The sequence below is a fragment of the Acomys russatus genome, chromosome 23 (assembly GCF_903995435.1).
Source record: "Acomys russatus chromosome 23, mAcoRus1.1, whole genome shotgun sequence".
Lineage (NCBI taxonomy): Eukaryota > Metazoa > Chordata > Mammalia > Rodentia > Muridae > Acomys > Acomys russatus.
The window spans coordinates 54,596,797-54,615,654 of record NC_067159.1 but is presented as its reverse complement, the minus strand read 5'-3'; the positions used below and the strand labels follow the sequence as shown (position 1 = coordinate 54,615,654).

The following is an 18,858-nucleotide window of genomic DNA, read 5'->3' as shown; positions in this document are numbered from 1 at the left end:
GGATGTTAGCCCAACATAGATGTCCTCTGAGAGACTCCACCCAGAGGGGGATCAGGACAGATGCTGGGACTCACTTCTGGACTCAGGGTGAGAGCAGTGTGGAAGAGCAGAGGGATGGAAGGACCCAGAGGGGCCAGGAGCCCCACAAGGAGACCATCAAGGCCTGCGGATCTGGACTGGAGGTGGGAGCAGGCTGCACAAAATGTTGCATCAACCAAGGTCAATGCGTGCAGTAAACCTACACTCCCTGTTCAAATCTAGCCAAGGGACAGTTCATTCCCCCCAGTTGTGGGGCGATCAAGGACTGCCTCTGACATGAACTCTGGTGTCCCCAATTTGATTACTTCCCCAAGGTGGGGAGGCCCGGTGGCACACAGAAGAAGGGGAAGTAGGCTATCCAGATGAGACCTAACAGGCTGTGGTCATATGGTGGAGGAGGAGGTCCCCTTCTGTCAAGAGGTCTAGGGGAGGGGAAGAGTGTGAAAAAGGGAGGGAGGATGGGAATGGGAGGATACAATCAAGGGAATAACAATCAGGATGTAATTTGAATAAATTATAATTTTAAAAAACATCCCACTTGCAGATAGAGAGAATATAAGAATTGTTTCCAGACAACATATGTATTGAGAGGCTGTGTTAGAGACTTCACAGCACTTCTTACAAAGTAAGCACAAACAACATTACCATCTCACGAACCTGCACACCAGCCATTCAAAACGGGGTGTGAATCAAGGCAACGAGCTCGCCTTATGGAAACGCCTGTGACAGTATCTTCCTTAGTGCCCTAGTCCCTGCCATCACATCCACCTGCCCTAGTCCCTGCCATCACATCCACCAAATCGTCCCAGAATGTCACCAGAGACCTTGCCTGTAAGATGCATCTTGCATTAATTCTCCTGCCTCTGGCTCTCCATTCCTTCTGATTATAAAAACCTCCAATGATTACAACCCCACCAAACTGTCCCCTGTCTAATATTTCTTGTCATTTCTCCTGCCCCTCCCCCCACCCCCCAGTATCTGTGTGCACAAACAACGCACTCCTACGGCTGCGTCTGGATCTTTGCGCGTGTTCCTTCCGACTATTCTTTGCTTCTTCAACTCCTCTGGCTCTCTTTTCTATTCATATTTCATACACGTGCTTCTTCGTGTGTTTGCTTGTCTGTGGAGAGGGTGTCTCGAATCTAAGGCTGGCTTTGAAGTCACTATGCAGCCAAGGGTGACCTTGAGATCCTGATCCTCCTGCCTCCATTTCCAGAGTGCTGAGATACAGGTCTGCAACACTACATTCTATTCAGGGGCGCTGGGGTTTGAACCTGGGCTTCACAGATAGGCGAGCATTCTCCGGATTGAGCTGCAACCCCCAACCTCAAATGCTTCTCCCTACTTGACTCTCTAAGAAAAGGGCAAGAGCCTTCTGCGCATTTCACCAAGCTCCTGCGCCTTCCTCCTGTCACAGCACAGGTCACAGCTAATGGTTGTGTTCTCTTCTTCACATCCCTCTCTAGTCACCAGACTATACAGTAATAAGATGGTAATGACAATGCTTATTGCTCATACATGGTATCCCAGCACCAAGCCTGGTACCTGATAAATGCTGTATTGGGTAAATATGGTGGAAATATTAAAGTAATACAATCCTCTAGTAACCTACAAGGGTTCATTTGAATCCCTAGGTCCAAGCTTGAAAGGTTACACACAGCTTACCAGGAAGCTACCCTTAGCGATGGTGGGCAGTTGCTGTCTCTATTTGTTCTTCCCTGCTGACTCGTGGCATAAGCACCCTTCTGTTCTCTCCACTGTTCCAATGTAATCAGTCAACCATAACAGTGCTCCATGTGGGCTCATCAGAGTCAGGATTTCTTAGAGAGTGGCACCTCCCACCACTGCTAGCCTTGCCCAGCACTTTAAAAGAAACTGTACTCTCTGAAGCTGTCCACCTCCATTTGGGATGAGTCAGTCACCTTTGGTGTTGGTCTAGTACAGTAAGTTGACTGTCTCTGGAGAATGAGTCAGATTTCGAACATTCATGTAATCAGTTTACCCCATAAAGAGTGCACTAAAGATAATGAGACAGGAAAGTTAAAAATCCTAGGAAAACTGTTGACAGTGTAAGCACAAGTAACAGTACTACCTTGTTTTCTGCAGAAATAGATGAAGAAAACTCTCGAGCACTTACAGAGATAAATGAAACCAAAATTATCTCATAAAACAAGCAGGGAAACAGGAGTTGGGGGAGTAGCTCATTTACTTCAGTGTCTGCATGCCGCAGATTCCTAGGTCCATCCCCAACACCACATTGGTCAAACACGGTGTGCAAATCCATAATCCCAGCATGGGGAAGGTGAAGGCTGGCGGGGGGAGCAGAACCTCAAAGACATTCTCAGCTACATGTCAAGATGAAGGCAACCCTAGAGTAGAAACCTGGTCTCAAAGAAGAAGAGGAAGAGGAGGAGGAGAAATTAGGAAGAGGCGAGGGAGAGGAGAGGAGGGAAGGAAGAAAGTCAATTGCTCCATCTAAAAAATGATCAGGTATAGTGCCCTAATGAAGAATTTCATAGACAAAGTATTCTGTACTTATTATGAGCTATGCTGCTGACATGAAAATTAAATGCCACCCTGAGGACAATGGAAGCAAAACAAAGTACCATCCGAATTACTGATAAAGTTTTAGCACAATTTACATCCTTAGGGGCTTCAGAATGTGGGATCATCAATGTTAAGTGAATGGCAATGCTATCAAAAGTATGGACAGCAAAATTTGGACTCCATAGGTTCATGGAGGGCAGCGCAGAAGGGGATGAAGTCGGGTGGGTAGGGAAGGGCTAATGGATCTGGGAGGGGCTGAGGAGGGTGAATATGACCAAAGTACATTGCACAAAAATTCTCAAAGAATTTTTTTAAAAGAGGAAAGCAGTGACATTAATGGAAATAAAACAATGAAACCCAATTTGGACTGCCCTGAAACTAACTGTTCTCTTTCTCCAATGCCTCTGTTCATTTGTTTCTTTTTATATTTGAGTACAGATATGTTGGTGGGTGGTGCATCCTGTAACTGCCCATCAAACCTTGACCTTCACTGCTTCTCTGTCACACAGTAGCGGGGCTCTAGCCTGTCTCATGCACATGGCCAGTGACACTGACATTTTCCCAGTAGCTTCCCTTTGTTTCGCCCAGACAGAGGTAGCTAACAAATCTTGAATACTTTTCACAGGCCAGAACCACTGGCCCATCCTATGGTCTGGTGCAAAGAGGACTCACTTGCGAAACTGAATCAAAAATGCAGTCAAACTCTTGTGTTGTAGAAGGTAAGAAGCAGCACTCAGGTGGGAAGACAGGCAGCTGCAATTCCCTTCCCTATCAGACTGAGGCGGCTGGTCGCACGCCAGGGGCAAGCCTTGGGGACAGCAAGAGACAGGAACAAGGCAGTGTGTAGAGAGCGGAGCTTGCTAGGGTGTTAAAGGAAAGGAGAGGCTTACTTCCCTTGCATTTGAAGAGAGAAGGGACGGCCATTACAAATAAGAACTAGGTGGCTTCAAACATGGCGAACCAGCCACTGGGCAAAATGTGCTCGTTCCAGCCACTGACAGAATTCTGCTTGGATGCTGGCAGAGTCGGCGGCTGAACTCTGCTAAGACAGGGTAAGCATGTACTCAATAGCTCCCGCCTCACAAATATGTCTGTCAGATGTACTGGGCCAGAAGGCCAAAGATGATGCTCCAACGTTTTTAGAGAACTATGGGTGACTCTCCGAGCAGCAAACTGTCTCTGTCATTTTTGTTTTGTTACTATGGAAGCCGCTAACCTGCACTTCATGTTTATTCAGGTGATTGATTTTGCTCCTTCTCAAGTCTCCGATGGGGCTGAAGGCCAAATAGTTTAGTTTCACAAGTAAAGTTGGTTGTCTGGGGGTTAGGATGTTTTTGGGTCTAGATAGACGTTTTAAGTTGATAGAGAAGAGATACGATAGATATTGAGTTACGTTCAGAATTTCAGACTCGCCAAGATAAGAAAATGTTTTCTTCAAGGTTGCCAAATACAAACAGCCAAAACACTATGAATGTAACATGAATGTAATTCCTGATTGTTCTGTGGGTCTTCTTGTTGTATGTGGTTTATTTTATATATGTGTAGTAATGTAAATGTACATGTAAAAAAATAATTAATTTTTAAAAAGGAAAAAAAATGAAGAACTAGAAGTTGGTTTCCTTCCCTAGGTTAGGAAACCTGCTAAATCTGAAAGCCTAACAGTCACAAAGAGTCAGCTCCAGCTATAACACAGGGCGTTCCTCAGACTGTAAGCACGGAAAGCTACCCACACAGGCTGCTGTGGTCAGAACGGCAAGAGCAGCTGCATGGTTCCCTCCTGGAGGACCGGGAAAGGGCACGCACATGTTAAAGACTGAAAAAGCCTGGCCACACGACTCTCTCTAGCTTTGTTCAACCCGAAACATAGCCCGATGTTATTAGCCAAACCTTTTCAATTTTTTGAAATATATTTTTATCTGAAAGATGTCAAAGTGAACTTACCTATTGTGCCCTACAGCACGATGTGGAAACATTCTTGACCACTGAATGCTTTTTAAGAGTTCAATGATTTCCAAAGTGGCTGTACAAGTTTGCACTCCCACCAGCAATGAAGGAGTGTTCCTCTTTCTCCACATCCTCACTGGCATATGTTGTCACTTGAGTTTTTGATCTTAGCCATTCTGATGGGTGTAAGATGGAATCTCAGTGTCGTTTTGATTTGCATTTCTCTGATGCCTAAGGATGTTGAGCATTTCTTTAAGTGTTTCTCAACCATTCAATATTCCTCTGTTGAGAATTCTCTGTTAGCTCTGAGCCCCATTTCTTAATTAGGTTATTTGGTTTGGCGGTATTTAATTTCTTGAGCTCTTTATATATTTTGGATATTAGACCTTTGTCAGATGTAGGGTTGGTGAAGATCTTTTCCCAGTTTGTAGGCTGTTGCTTTGTTCTATTGACAGTGTCCTTTGCCTTACAGAAGCTTTTCAGTTTTATGAGGTCCCATTTATTAATTGTTGACCTTAAGGCCTGGGCTGTTGGTGCTCTGTTCAGGAAGTTGTCTCCTGTGCCAATGTGTTCCAGGCTCTTCTTCACTTTTTCTTCTAGCCGATTTAGTGTCTCTGGTTTTATGTTGGGGTCTTTAATCCACTTGGACTTGAGTTTTGTGCATGGTGATAAATATGGGAATAGGGCTTCCTCAAGACTCAGCTATTCCACCCCTTGGAATATACCCAGAAGATGCTCTAGCACACAACAAGGACACATGCTCAACCATGTTCATAGCTGCCTTATTCATACTATCCTGAACCTAGAAACAACCTAAATGTCCCTCAGTTGAAGAGTAGATAAAGAAACTGGTACATTTACAGTATGGAATACTACTCAGCTATTAAAAACAAGGAAATCTTGAAATTTGCAGGCAAATGGATGGAACTAGAAATGATCATCCTGAGTTAATTAACCCAGACCCAGAAAGACTCACATGGTATATACTCACTTATAATTGGGCACTAACCCAAAAGGGATGTCCCATGAAAGTCTTCACTTACCACAAGATTGGGATAAATGTGGGGACTTCCTATTGGGACTCTAGGTGAGAGAAGCATGGGATAATAGGGAAATAGAAGGATCTAGAGGGTCCTAGAAACCTACAAGAAGAACATCATAATGGGTGGCTCTGGCCCCAGGGAGGTCTGTTCAAACTACTGCACCAAGCAAGGACAGCACATGCAATAAACATTGAACTCCTACTCAGATCTAGCCGATGGACAGGACATTCTCCACAGTTGTGTGGAGAGTGGGGACTGACTATGACATGAACTCTGGTGCCCCATATTTGACCACTTCCCTTTGGTGAGGAGGCTTAATGGTACTCAGAGAAAGGATAAGCAGGCTACCAGGATGAGACTTGATAGGCTGTGACCATATGGTGAGGCAGGAGGTCCCCTTCTGTCACAGACCTAGGGGATGGGAATAGGGTGAGAGAGAGAGGGAGGGAGGAATGAGAGGATACAAGTGAGGGGATAAAAATTGAGATGTAATCTGAGTAAATCAATTAGAAAGAAAGAAAGAAAGAAAGAAAGAAAGAAAGAAAGAAAGAAAGAAAGGAGGTCAATGAGCTGACACCACAAAGAGCTCAGGTACAGCTCACCTGCTCAGCCCCCTAGGGCGATACTGTCAAATGCCCAGAAGCAGAGCTTCTTAAGGAATATTCCACACCTCGCACCCTCAGCTCCTCACCCCAACTCCATCCCCACCTTGGTGCGAAGAAACACACAGCTCTGGTCAGGAGCTGGGAGGACTCACTTTCCTCATTTCACCTGTAGGTGGAGCCCTTGCTGCTGGTCCCTGCCACACATCAGGCACCAAGGCTCTGTGTGAGACACTGGTGGGGAGGAACCTTTTGCCATCTCCAGGTTCTGTATCTTACCCTCCTTAACAACAAGCTTCTCCAAATACTACCCTGGCGATAGAATTTCTGGTGGCGGCTAAAAGTGCTCAGCCTCTCTTCCCAATGCATTGATCACTCAACAATAGACCATTTATCGAACCGTTTCACAACAAGTAGATTGAAAGCCTCTGGTCTTATCTGTTCAAGAACCAGACAAATGAATCCAAAAGCAACTTGCTAAACACTGAGCCCAAACAAGAGCTGATTTCTTGAGAGTTTAGTTGCCTTACCCTTTTGGCATGCCTTACCTAGTCCAGAACACAGTCAGCCCCAATAAATCCAGGCTGAGCTCTCTGCCTCCTGAGGTTAGGCAGCTCGTCAGTGACTTCCACCTAGCTAGACTGGCCATTCCTAGAGCGTGCTGTCCACATCCTCAGTAACAGCATCACACACAAATATGTTGGAATGAAAACTCTGAGTCGACTCAGCCTACTTAATAAAAGCTGAGGGGTACAACTCAGAAATCTGGGTTCTAACAAGCTCTCCAGGTGACTGTCAAACACCCTTAAGGTTTATTTTATGTTGTTGTTGTATTGCTGTTTTGTTTATTTAACCAGGAGCAGGAGGGGACAGAGGAAAAGCTCTGGGAGTCTGTTCTGCCCTTCTGTTGTGTGGGTTCTGGAGACTGAACTCAAGGCAGCAAGAACCTTTACCTGCTGAGCCACCTCACTGGCTCCGACCCTCAAGTTTTGACTGGTCAATAAATATCCTTCCAGCTCCAAAACAAGAACATTTGGGAAACTTCTCAAACCTCATCATCCAACTGTCAGAGACTAGAAACGCAAGCTCTGGAAGCCCAGCATTGACTTCGCTGTGGTCCCAGCCTTGACAACTCCAGTGAAGCAACAGCACTGACTTCCACAGTTGATGACGTCTAGCGAACCAGCCATGTGCTCCTTTAGCAGAGTGCATGGCTGGTGAGGTTTCAGTTTGCTCAATATTAACTTACTATGCTCCTCTACCTAAAACTGCAACCACCACCACTCATCCAGCCCCCCCCCTGCCCCACCCTAACCCCTTTCCTGCTTTCTTTTTCTCCTTGGCCATTTAATTGCTAGCAGGATGCACGCGTAACTTGTTGCTTCCTTTACAGCCTCCTTCCACTAGAATGCAGGCACCACCAGGCAAAAGCTCTCTGTTCGTTTTGCTAAGAGCCACATCCAAAGTGTCTAGCATAGGGTCTAGCCCATCAGAACCACCCAAGAGGGGCTGACTAGGTGAAGGGCCAGATAAATAAATGTTAGCAACGTTACTACAGCCAGTGTTTCTTATGAAACTTGACAGTTTCTAACTCCCATCTATTCTTCCAAATTGTGTTTCTGTTTCATTCCATGTTGTGGTCAAATTCTATACCAGGTCCCTTGACTCAACTCATTTTTCTCTTGCCCTGTTCGAGATCTCCATCATCTTATACATTTTGACCACTTGTGACTCTAATGACTGTAGATGTCTGAGTGTCTCTCTTGCTTACTGTGTACAAGGCACAGCTTAGCTCTGACATCCTGGCATGGCCTCAGTGGAAGGAGTGTTATCTGAGGGGGTTGTGGAAGGTTGTGGGGGCTTCTGCACACTATGAACTGCATAGGAAGCAGACCCTAAAGGAAACAGTAAGGAGATCTCACTGCTAATTACCCGCACTGCCCTCATCAACTAAACGTGGCAGCTTACATTTTACAATTTACACCTTGACTCACACCTGCTCAGACTTTCTCCATGAACTCAAAGTTCCAACATCCTTAAGGAGAGTACTTCCAGAGTTGGAAAAAAATAATGAAAGGAAAGGAAAGGCACATCTAGTCAACCCAGAGGCTGCCAAATTCACAGGTGGCCGATAGGACTCTCTGTCCCATCCCTCCTGCCAACTGGGTCTGCAGGACACCTCCCTATCACTGCCCCTGCTCAGCATTCCACAAAGACATGACTTGGCAGACAAGAGGACACCCAGTTGCTAGTCTAGCAGAATATAACCACCTTGCTTCTAAAAACAAAGAAGACTGATGCTGAGTCATGTGCATACACGCACGTACACACGTGCACGCACACACTGGCAGAAGCAGCCTCATGACTTTGTACCCAAAAAGGCTTGCCCTTAGACTTTAATCTATTTCTAAAATACATAACTCAAATTCTCACTCCAAAGCAATCAAGGCATGAGAAGCCGAGGTCTGACCAACAGCCTTTATACTGACGCTCACGAATAAAACATTGAAATGAAAATTGACAGCTTTCAGTAGAGTGGTAGACAGGGTTAGCCAGCATGTTATTTTCCAGTTCAGTTTATTTACCTAAACCTAGAATGTGTCATGACTGGAAATCAACAAAACAGACAATTATAACCCCCACTGTTCTAGAGAGAAAGGGGAAAAAACTTCACTATTAACAGAAACTGGGCTCAGAAGTAGCACATCAGCACAGCTTATAGTTTTAAAGGCAGTTTCATTTAATAAATACAAAATACTCTTTTGAACATGGATTTATCAGTAAACTTAATGTTTTAAAGATTCACATTTGTGAGATGTAGAGAGCAGCTGTCATCCTGTAAGTGAAGACTATCTCATTACCATGGATATAATGCCCACTGGCTCCATGAGAAAACCTACAGAGGCAAGCAACCTGGGCCCTTAGGGGCTCCAAGACTGAACTACCAACCAAAGTGCATGCATGGGCTGGGCCTAGGCCCACTGCACAAATGTAGCAGATTGGCAGCCTGGTCTTCATGTGGATCCCCCCAACAACTGGAGCAGGGGTCCTCCCTGACTCTGATGCCTGCCTTTGGATCCCATTCTCCTAACTGGGCTACTTTGTCTGGCCTCAGTGGGAGAGGACGCACCTAGTTCTGCAGCAATTTAGTGTTGGTACCCATGGGGGACCTCCCCCATTTTTGAGGAGGAGAGGGGAGAAGGGGGGAGATGGAAGGAGAGGGTTGCAATCAGGATATAAAGTGAATTAATTAAGCAAGTAAATAAAAATTAAGACAAAGAAACAAAAAAAGAAAAGAATGCTCACCTTTTAGGATTATAGCTTTCCCAGAGCCTCTCCCACATCACCAAGATCACAGTCACACGGCTACCATGAGCCCTGCACCTCACCAGCCATCTGTCTACCTTCATGCTGTTAATTCCACCTTTCGTTCTTAGATATAAGATAGTTGAAGCTGATAATCTGATGGGAAGAGACCGCATATTGTCTTACACACAGCTGGACACCACTTCTGCTCTAACCAAAGACCCTGTGGTGACCAACGACAGTGTGTGACTTCATAGTCAACACATTTTAGCAGCTGTGTCGTGTGTCTCAAGGTCCCAGCAGTGGGTCCTATCTGGAGACCTTTCCTCCCAGAAGGGTGAATCCCACTCGTCCTTTGTTCAAGCACCTGCCACAGGCCATAAAGGATTGCTGAGGCTACCTGCTGAGGGCAGGGGTCTGCTCCAGGAAGTGTGTCCTACCATCTACAAGAGCAGCAACAGTCCCAGTGGACCCGAAATATCCTACTACAAATTTATACTGACTCAGAAGGCAGCAGTAGTTCCCCAGCCTGGGTATCAAAGGTTTGCCATTGGTCGAGGCCAAAACTACAATTCTTGTAGTTTTGTATTATAATCAGACATAATAGAGCTATGCTGGGCATAGACTTTTTAAACAGATGTGGAATAATTTTGAGGGTTACTTCTATGACCATGGGCAAATTAGTTCCCATATCTGAGTCCAAATCTTTTTTTTTTTTTAATTTACTCTGCAATAATCATAGTAAGAGTTTAATTCCTATAACCTGGGGATTGAAAGAAAAGCAGGAAAACTGCCCAATAAAAACACTCGGCCCACAATAGAAATTAAAAATTAATTCCATTTCCATTACCTTTTTCTATTGAAGAAAAAACTGTTAAAATGTATTCTTAAGGTAGATGCAATGACACTTCTTATAAACCTAGTATTCTGCTAGCAGGAGCAGAAGGGTCATAGTTTTGAGGCAAACCTGGATTACAAAGGAAGACACAGGAAAATACTGCTGGGTAAGGCGTAAGGCTAAGCATGCCAATGCATTACCATTGTGACTGGACCTTGGATTGTGCATTGGAGGCAGCTGCTATTTCTGTACACAATCCCACATGGAATCTAACTGTAATCACAGAAGCAAATGGTGCAAACTGGTCCCATAACGAAGCTTTCTTTCTGTTGGAGCTAGCTGCTACTTTTCTGTTCTCACAGGTCTCACCATGGTGGAAAAAAAGGAGGGGCATATCTCTCTTCTGTTGAATAGTATCACTGCTTCCGTGACTCTTATCTACCTTAATTTTATCAGAAAACATACATGCTTCAAAACTGGTCCCCTCGTCGTCATCTAACAGCGCCTGATTGTGGTGCCTGGTGTTGCAATCAGAACATACGATATGCTATGGGAAGAACACATGGACAGCCTGGCAAACACATGGCGAGGGACGCCTGCTAGCTAACTCCGTAAGAGAGTAGACAGGAACAGTCCTTTGGTCAGGAACAGCAACAGGCATGTAACTACCAGTCGTCAGTGGGAGGTGGGCCTGTGGATGGACTGATAGGAAGGCAGAGTGAGGAAGGAAAGAGGGGAGGTAGAATTAAGGGTTGGTTTCATGCAAGCTTTCCATTTTTTTTTTTTAATTCAATCATAAGCCATTTTCTGAATGTGCTGAGAACTCAAACACTGTTCTAGTCCCTGTGGACACAAGAGCAGAAAGAATATTTTTCCTTTATAATTCTATTCCATGGGAAGGAAAGAAATGTAAACAAATAACATAAGATGTAGCTAACATACACATGAAGAGGCCTGGGAGGCCAAGGAAGCAGTCACCTAAGCAAAATTATGGTAACTGCAAGTTCTGAAATAGGCCAGAGTTGGCATGTGTGATTAAAAATCAAAGTCAGATGTAATAGAAATACAATTCTAAAGAAACAGAAGAAGAAGAATAGGAATGAGGAGACGGGAGAGATGGGTCTTGATGAGCTGTCCTGGAGTTGAAAGTGTTCTAGTCTTTATCTTCATTACTGATGCCATTGCATTTCATTTTAATGAAGTTTAGCCTTATGGAGTCCAACTGAACACGTCAATTTCTATTTTGTATAACACTCATATTTTTTTAGAGTACATATGATTACTGGAGTACGCAAATGTTGGCTTAAATGTACAGATAACTGTAGATTACAGGGAGACATTTCTTGCTTATGGAAATACTACTTGTGATATTAATTCTTAACTTTTACAATGAAATGTCATTTTCCAAGCAATCTCCTAGCAGGAAAGTAAAAGCAAGCACACAGCACTTAGCAAAATTAAGATGTTAATACAAATAAATCCTCAGTGTACTTTTAAGATGTGCTGTAACGACTTCCTGTCTACTGAAGACATAGAGGGAATTGAGGCATTTACACTTAGCTGAAGTGAATGTGGAAGACTGCCAGCTTGAAAACCCAATTTAAATGTCTATTGGCTTTGTTGCAAGCGCACAACCTCAGAAACATAAAATCCACATCAATTTAAGCAAAATTTATTATTTTTCTCTGGAGCAAGCTCTGGTGCTAAATAATTTGTCAAACCCTCATCTTTATTACCTCTGACTTTAGGATTTCTTTGTTGTCTCTGAGGCCATATGTTATATCTGTGCTCCCCTCTATGCCCTCTCCTGGATCTATGTATCGGTGCTCCCTTCTATGCCCTCTCCTGGATCTATGTATCAGTGCTCCCTTCTATGCCCTCTCCTGGATCTATGTATCGGTGCTCCCTTCTATGCCCTCTCCTGGATCTATGTATCGGTGCTCCCTTCTATGCCCTCTCCTAGATCTATGTATTGGTGCTCCCTTCTGTGCCCTCTCCTCAGTCACAGGAACGAAATCTGAGATGCAGCAAGAGATAATGACCTGCTCTAGATCCTGGGGCCAGGCTCCATCAGAACACCTTCCCATGACTGTACTCAAGGTATATTTCTTACACAGACTACACTCCAACAAACTCAAAAAACATTCATGATGTCTCCATTATCCATCAATCTACAATGGCATCATGGTCCTAAACGTGCCCCTATAATACACTTCACACAGAATTTTCCCATATCATAATTTCACTTGTACTTTACTTTTTTCTCACATGGTGAGAGCCACTTTGGATGGGGATTCTGTCTTAGTTACCTCTCTATTACTGTGAGAACACACTCTGATGGAGGCAGCTTAAAGAAGAATGTTTGGACCCACAGTTCAAGAGTACACCGCATCCATCCTGGCAGCCGACATGGCTGGAAACAGGGAAGCCATGGAGACAGGAGCAAGAAACTGGCTGGTCACATCGTACCACACTCAGGGAGCAAAGAGTGAACAAGAAGTGAGGGCAGGCTCTACAGCCTTAAGGCTTGGCTCCATTTCTCTCCAGGTTCCATCTGGAAAAGCAGAAGCTCTCAGCCTTCCTGATGCTGCAGCCCGTTAATACAGCTCCTCACGCTGGGGTGACCAACCCCCAACTATAAAACTATTTTGTTGCTACTTCATAACTGTAATTTCATGTAATGAAATTTCATCATGATCCATGATGTAAATATCTGATGTGCAGGATACAATGTCTGCAGGTTGAGAACCACTGTGCTAAAGGCTCCATAACCCTGCTAAACCTTCCATCTGGTGACCAGGAGCTCAAACAGCCAGGCTTATGGCAGCATCTCTCATTCAAACCACAGCAAATAAAGATATTTGCTTAGATTTTCTATTCTGCCCGCACATCCTCCTGCCCATTCTGTGTAAATCCCTGGTCAATGTTTTTTATGATTTTCTCTTATTTCAGGGTGAGTATAGCCTCACAGGTCATAGCTGACACTGGAGGTGCAGGAGGTGACACCGGCTTCTCTGCGATGCTCTACTCAGTGTGAAAGCCTTGTGTTTGTTGAGAGATTTTTGTTGTAATATGGAGACTTTGCTACAGATTTCTAGTCAGCATGCTTTTTATTTCATTGTATGTATAAAAACTGCCCCCGCAAAAGGGGATTTTAAAGAGAAAAAGAAAGAGCTATGAAGGGAATTCAGTAAAAAGAAAAAAAATCAATTTCTCAGGATATACAAAGTCTCAAGTTTGATTCCCAGCACCAAAATGAAATATAAAATTAAGTAGGTTGAGCAAAGACTCAATCCCAAGAAATATGACTCTTAAATGCCAAAAAGAAAAATCACATATCAGCTTAAAGCCAGAAGGCCTGTAAACTACTTGACATTCAGCAGACGCCAATAGAAGCAGTAATTAGTTGAAATTGGGTTGGTTCTTTGGTTTTGTTTTGCTTTTTAAGCTGCTACAATGAAAATGAAAGGTTTTTGTTTCCAACAGAGGATAGTTATTCTGTGCCTGCTACATTATATAATATTTGCAGAGGAAAGTTAAGTACTAAAAAACAAAAACAACAACAACAAAAAAAAAAAACCACTGCCACACCACAGGCTAGGGAACCACCCAAGTACAGCCATGCCCTGAGAGCATGAGGGCTTTGCCCTGTGAGGAAGTCTTTTTCTCAAGGTCAGACAGAGCAGTGGTGCCACATAAGTCGGTCTAAACTACAATGTACTCTTGGCCATTGATGACCCACGTCTGAAGTGTATAAATCCTAGTGAAAACTTACTTGTTGAATACTCCCCACGCACAGAGACAGTCACCATCACCACAACCTCGGAGGTGATTACTAGCCTTCCACGGGTAAGCAGATAGTTCCAAATTACCAAAACAAGCATGTGTAACAATACTGCATCTATTCATTGAAAATGTCCCCTAAGTTGTTCAGTTAACTTAGAGCCAACAGCATCCACACATGGTGGGCATGTGGCCTGTCCCAGCATCCCCTGCGAGCGTGGCCTGGATGAGAAGTAAATCACTAACACCTGCCAAAAGGCTCAGCACACTTCAAGTGTAGACTCACATATATTCATACAACCGCTCTTTAATAATTCTGCTATACAGACCTTTAGATCCTGTTTTTAATGACTCTTTCAATATTTTTAATACGCTCAGCCTCGGAAACCAAAGCTGCTCTCAACTTTAGGTTACACATTCAGCATTTTACACCTTCATTCCTACTTAAGCTCAAGTTTTCATAGCAAGAGAAGGCTCTCCCTTGAGGGGGGAATAGCTCTGGCACCTGAGGAAAGTTGTGTTCACTTTCTTACCAGATGAGTGGCATCTCAACACGTAAAGACCAAGTCTGAAGAGGGTAAAGATGCACAGGTCTGATGTGTGCCTGCAAAGAGGCTTAGCGTCTGATCCCGAGGAAAGAGATGATTTGAACTGGGCAACATAAGAGCCATGTGCTCCCCTCTACACAGCTTCCGAAGCATGGGTCGCCTCTGAGGAGCACACAGCAACACGAGAAAAGTGGCTAAAAGGAGAATCTTCTAACAAAGTGTGAAAATAGAAGAGTCTAGTCCTGGCTCTGACTGGCAGCCTGGGGAGGGGCGTGGCCTGGCAGCGGTAGGGAAGGGGCTGGATTTAGGAGGATGCATCTCACCTGGGGACAGGCCTTCAGGGCCCTCACAGCTGCTCCTTGTCTCTCTAAAAACCACTGCAGTGGAAGCCCAGTTCCACTGGGAGGGAAGACACTCCCATCCCATCCCATCGTGGAGTGTCAGATAGGAAAGACAGAGCCACAGTGTCTCAGTGAGGACATTTGGGGACACTCCCAAGGGACACTGGGGTGCATACTCATGGGTCCATTTGTCTGTAGGTAACACTAGTTAACACAGTGAGGCTTAACTAGAGTGGATGGTTACCTGTGTGACTCATTAAGACAAGAGGCTGTCTCTTCAGAAGGCCTGAACTGAATCACCGCAAAGTCGAGTTGGTTAGAAAGGTGTCTGTGGCAAAGAAAACAAGTATGAACATGGTTACAGATGCCAGTGCTTTTCACGCATCGAAAAAACAACCTCCTAGGAATGCACCCATCACCTCCTCTACCTTGTGTGTGTTTCCTAATGCCCAGAGCATTAAGAAAGAAAACACCAAAGACATCGGCTGTCATTGCGGGAGCAGCATCTTTTCTCACAGAGCTGGTGGACCTGTCCCTGTCAGGAGGCCGATCTCACCCCAGCTCCCTCGCGCCCACGGGCACCTGGACAAGCACCCCTAACCTTCCTGCTTCCGCTGCCTTCCACCCACACGTGCCCTTTGTCTAGCATTGGCACTGATCTTTACGTCTTGATTACATGCTGATTAGCACATTCACTGGAATGCATGGCATTTGCTTTTCACCTGACTCATATTTTCTTTCTGGTGTGTATGTTTGCTTCAATTTTGTGAGGAAGGCTTTTTTTTTTAATTACCATGTACTAATTACATAAAATAGTGGGTTTATGATATTTTCATGCATGTAAGTCATGGAACCAGTGCTGAAATTTTTGTTCTTTAGCCTTTCAGCACTTTTTTCTACATGTACCTTTTAGCTTTCTATTTTGACAAAATTTCAGAAAAGCTGTAAGAGTACCACAGTTTCTGTCTGATAGTATTTCATCTGTTTTCAGCCAACATTCTAGCACCTTCCATAACCACGATTATCAGAAGTGTACATGTGTGTTCTGGCAGAACTGAAAGCCCATGTCTTGTTTGCTGCTTTGTGCATTTAACATGACAGCATAAACAGAGCATGTGAAATCCTTCAGAAAGTCTGGGCCCAACAGCTGAGAGTGAACACTGTTCTCACAGAGGACCCAAGTTCAATTCCCAGCACCATATCCAGTGGCTCACAACCTCCTGTCACTTCTGCTCCGGATTAATGCTCTTTTCTGCCTTTCACCCTCATGCACACACCTACACAAAGACACACACCCACAATGAAAAATAAAATCTTCAAAACAGGTCATCGTGTTCAAGTGATGTCAAATGGCATGAATCCGTGTGTCACTTAACTATTTCCATGCCACTGGATACCGAAACAGTTTAAAGGGTTCTGTTGTTCGTTACTAAACACTCACCAACATGGGTTATCATAACATTATGGAATCTAATTCCACATGCCAGAAATGTCCTATCAGTTAAATTACCACTCTATCTGCTCTTGGAGGTGAATGCTTTGTGCTTGCTATTTTTATTTCCTTCTCCTGTGGCTGTTTGCAGCCCCTCTGCCCACCTGCGCATCTGAACTTGTTCTTACAAGCTGTATAACCCACGTGTATCAGGAGTGTTGAGCCTTAAAATTACGGATGACAACTGTGTTTAATATTTGCCTTTGACTGTTTGTCATCATTCTAACAGTATAAACTGATTATGACAATTAAAATAAAAACAAAATGTCTCTTTTCAGTAGCAATTTGAAAATTGTAAGATGTTTTTATGGAAATGTGACTGCATTCTGCCATTCGGTGATCTCACACTGAGATCTGCCAACATGAGGCGTTCAACGGCGTAACACCACAGAGTCCCTGTTCTCAAGAGGGGGTTGGTGTCATCTTCAAATGTGAGCAAAACTGTAACAAGAGTTGACGAGACAGTTCTGTGATTAAAGCCACTTCACACACCTGCTAACCTGCACCCAGTCCCTTCAGCCCATAGAAAAAGGAGAGAGCTTGCCCCTAAAGCTTGTCCTTTGCCCTTCACTGAAATGGCCTGGCATACGCGTGCCCATAAATAGATACACACACACAATAATTATGAATAAATACATCTGTAATGATGACACCAGGCTATAAGCAAGCATGACAAACGGTCGGTCTGTGCCACACATGCTCTGATGTTATGCCTATGCCATTCTGATGTCTTTGGAGTTTACGTAACTAAACTACACCTTACGTGTTTTCTGTTATTATCCATGGGAAGGCTGTTATGCCTCTGTGATACAGAACAACCGCAGAGCCCACTAACCCCCAGGCTCTGTCCCTCCACCCCACCAGCAGGAGAGGCCCCACCTTACCACCCTGCCTCTCTACTGCACTGCTCCCAGATGTGTCTTAGCTACTGTGCCACTGCTATTCGGTTTCGTGTTTACCTTGTCACATGACCCTGTTGCAGCACTTGCTCTTTCCCAGCTGTCAGCATCTCCCTAGCATAGTAAACGTCCCGACGTACAACTAAACGCTGCTAATGTTCATGAGATGAACTGTTCACAAAATATATAATATTCTCGTGTAAGGGACCAGGCCCGAATGGGCTGTCTGCCTGTCTTGCTGTTTCATGTCCTGTTTCTAGCAGCTTCCATGTCTGTGTTTATGTTGGTTAGCTAGTCATGTTTACTGCTCCGAGAATGCACCCCTCCCCTCCTCGGGACTTTTCCTCCTGTCCGCAATCACCTCTTAAGGAATTTCACCTGCGAGTGGCATTCCTGTTTTGCTGCCTCTAAGAAGGCTCTTTGAACACTGAATAAAGGTTTTTGTGGCTGCCGCTGCTGCTGCTTTCTTAGCATGAAGGACCCGCTGTGTTATTATGTGTGTATGTGTGTGTGAGTTAAATCCGCAGTCCCTCACCCTTGACTCGGTACCGCGGTGGCGCGGGCGCCACATTCTGAGAGAGTTACAGCAAGCAGAACTTTGGGTTACACAGCACACTGACAGATAATGCGGTGGAATTGGCTTCTGCCTTGTGTGTTCTGATGAGTGACTCAGGCAGGAGATTAACAACCAGGCTTGTAGCTTTTTTTTTTTTTTTCTTTTTTCTTTTTTTGGTTTTTTTAAAACAGGGTTTCTCTGTCCAGCAATGCTGGCTGTCCTGGACTCACTTTATAGAACAGGCTGGCCTCAAACACACAGTGATCCACCTGCCTCTGCCTCCCAAAGTGCTGGGATGAAATGTGTGCACCACCATACCCAGATGCTTACATCTTCTAACAGTTTTTATGTTGAAATAATTCAAACCCACAAGATACTTGAAAGATGATATCATTTAAAGTTTTGTGTCTTTCTAATTTAATTGTAATTTCTGCATGGTTAAGAGGCGGTAGGCCACAGCTCTACCCTCATAAATGGACGACGCTGTTACTTTTAGAGTAAGGTCCTGACAAAAGCGCTGAGTCCAACTCCCTTGATCTCCTCCCTCTGCCCCAGCCTTTCATCCTCCTCCACGTAGTGCTTTCTGTGTGTTACAGCATACAACAAAAGCCTGGTGACACAGACCCTCCATCGTTGACTCCACAGCTTTCAGAATTGCTAGCCAGGAAGTCTCAGCTCAGGGCACATGGTCCAGCTGTGGTGTTCTCTCACAGCTGCACAGAACAGGCAGACCAGGAGCAGAACACAGTGCTGCAGGCCTGCCAATCACACTCAGCAGAGACTACCACTTCCATTGCATGTGATTTCTGGCTTTCTACATGAACATGAAAACCCAAGCGCATGGTAACACACTACCACACTAAAACACAGCACACTAACATGTACATACAAACACTAATAAACATACTACACTAACCCAC

General features: G+C 44.5%; 1 long non-coding RNA gene across 2 annotated transcripts in view; it reads right to left on the bottom strand.

Annotated features, from left to right (window-relative positions):
- The window catches only part of LOC127206598 (uncharacterized), a 212,730-nt gene that overhangs the window by 131,746 nt on the left and 62,126 nt on the right, over positions 1-18,858 (bottom strand). The window contains exon 2 of one of the 2 annotated variants that reach the window (XR_007832801.1): positions 15,236-15,319. The exons of the other annotated variant lie outside the window; for it this stretch is intronic. This is a non-coding gene — a long non-coding RNA (uncharacterized LOC127206598). The remainder of the gene's footprint in view (positions 1-15,235; positions 15,320-18,858) is intronic. 2 annotated transcript variants of the gene reach the window in all.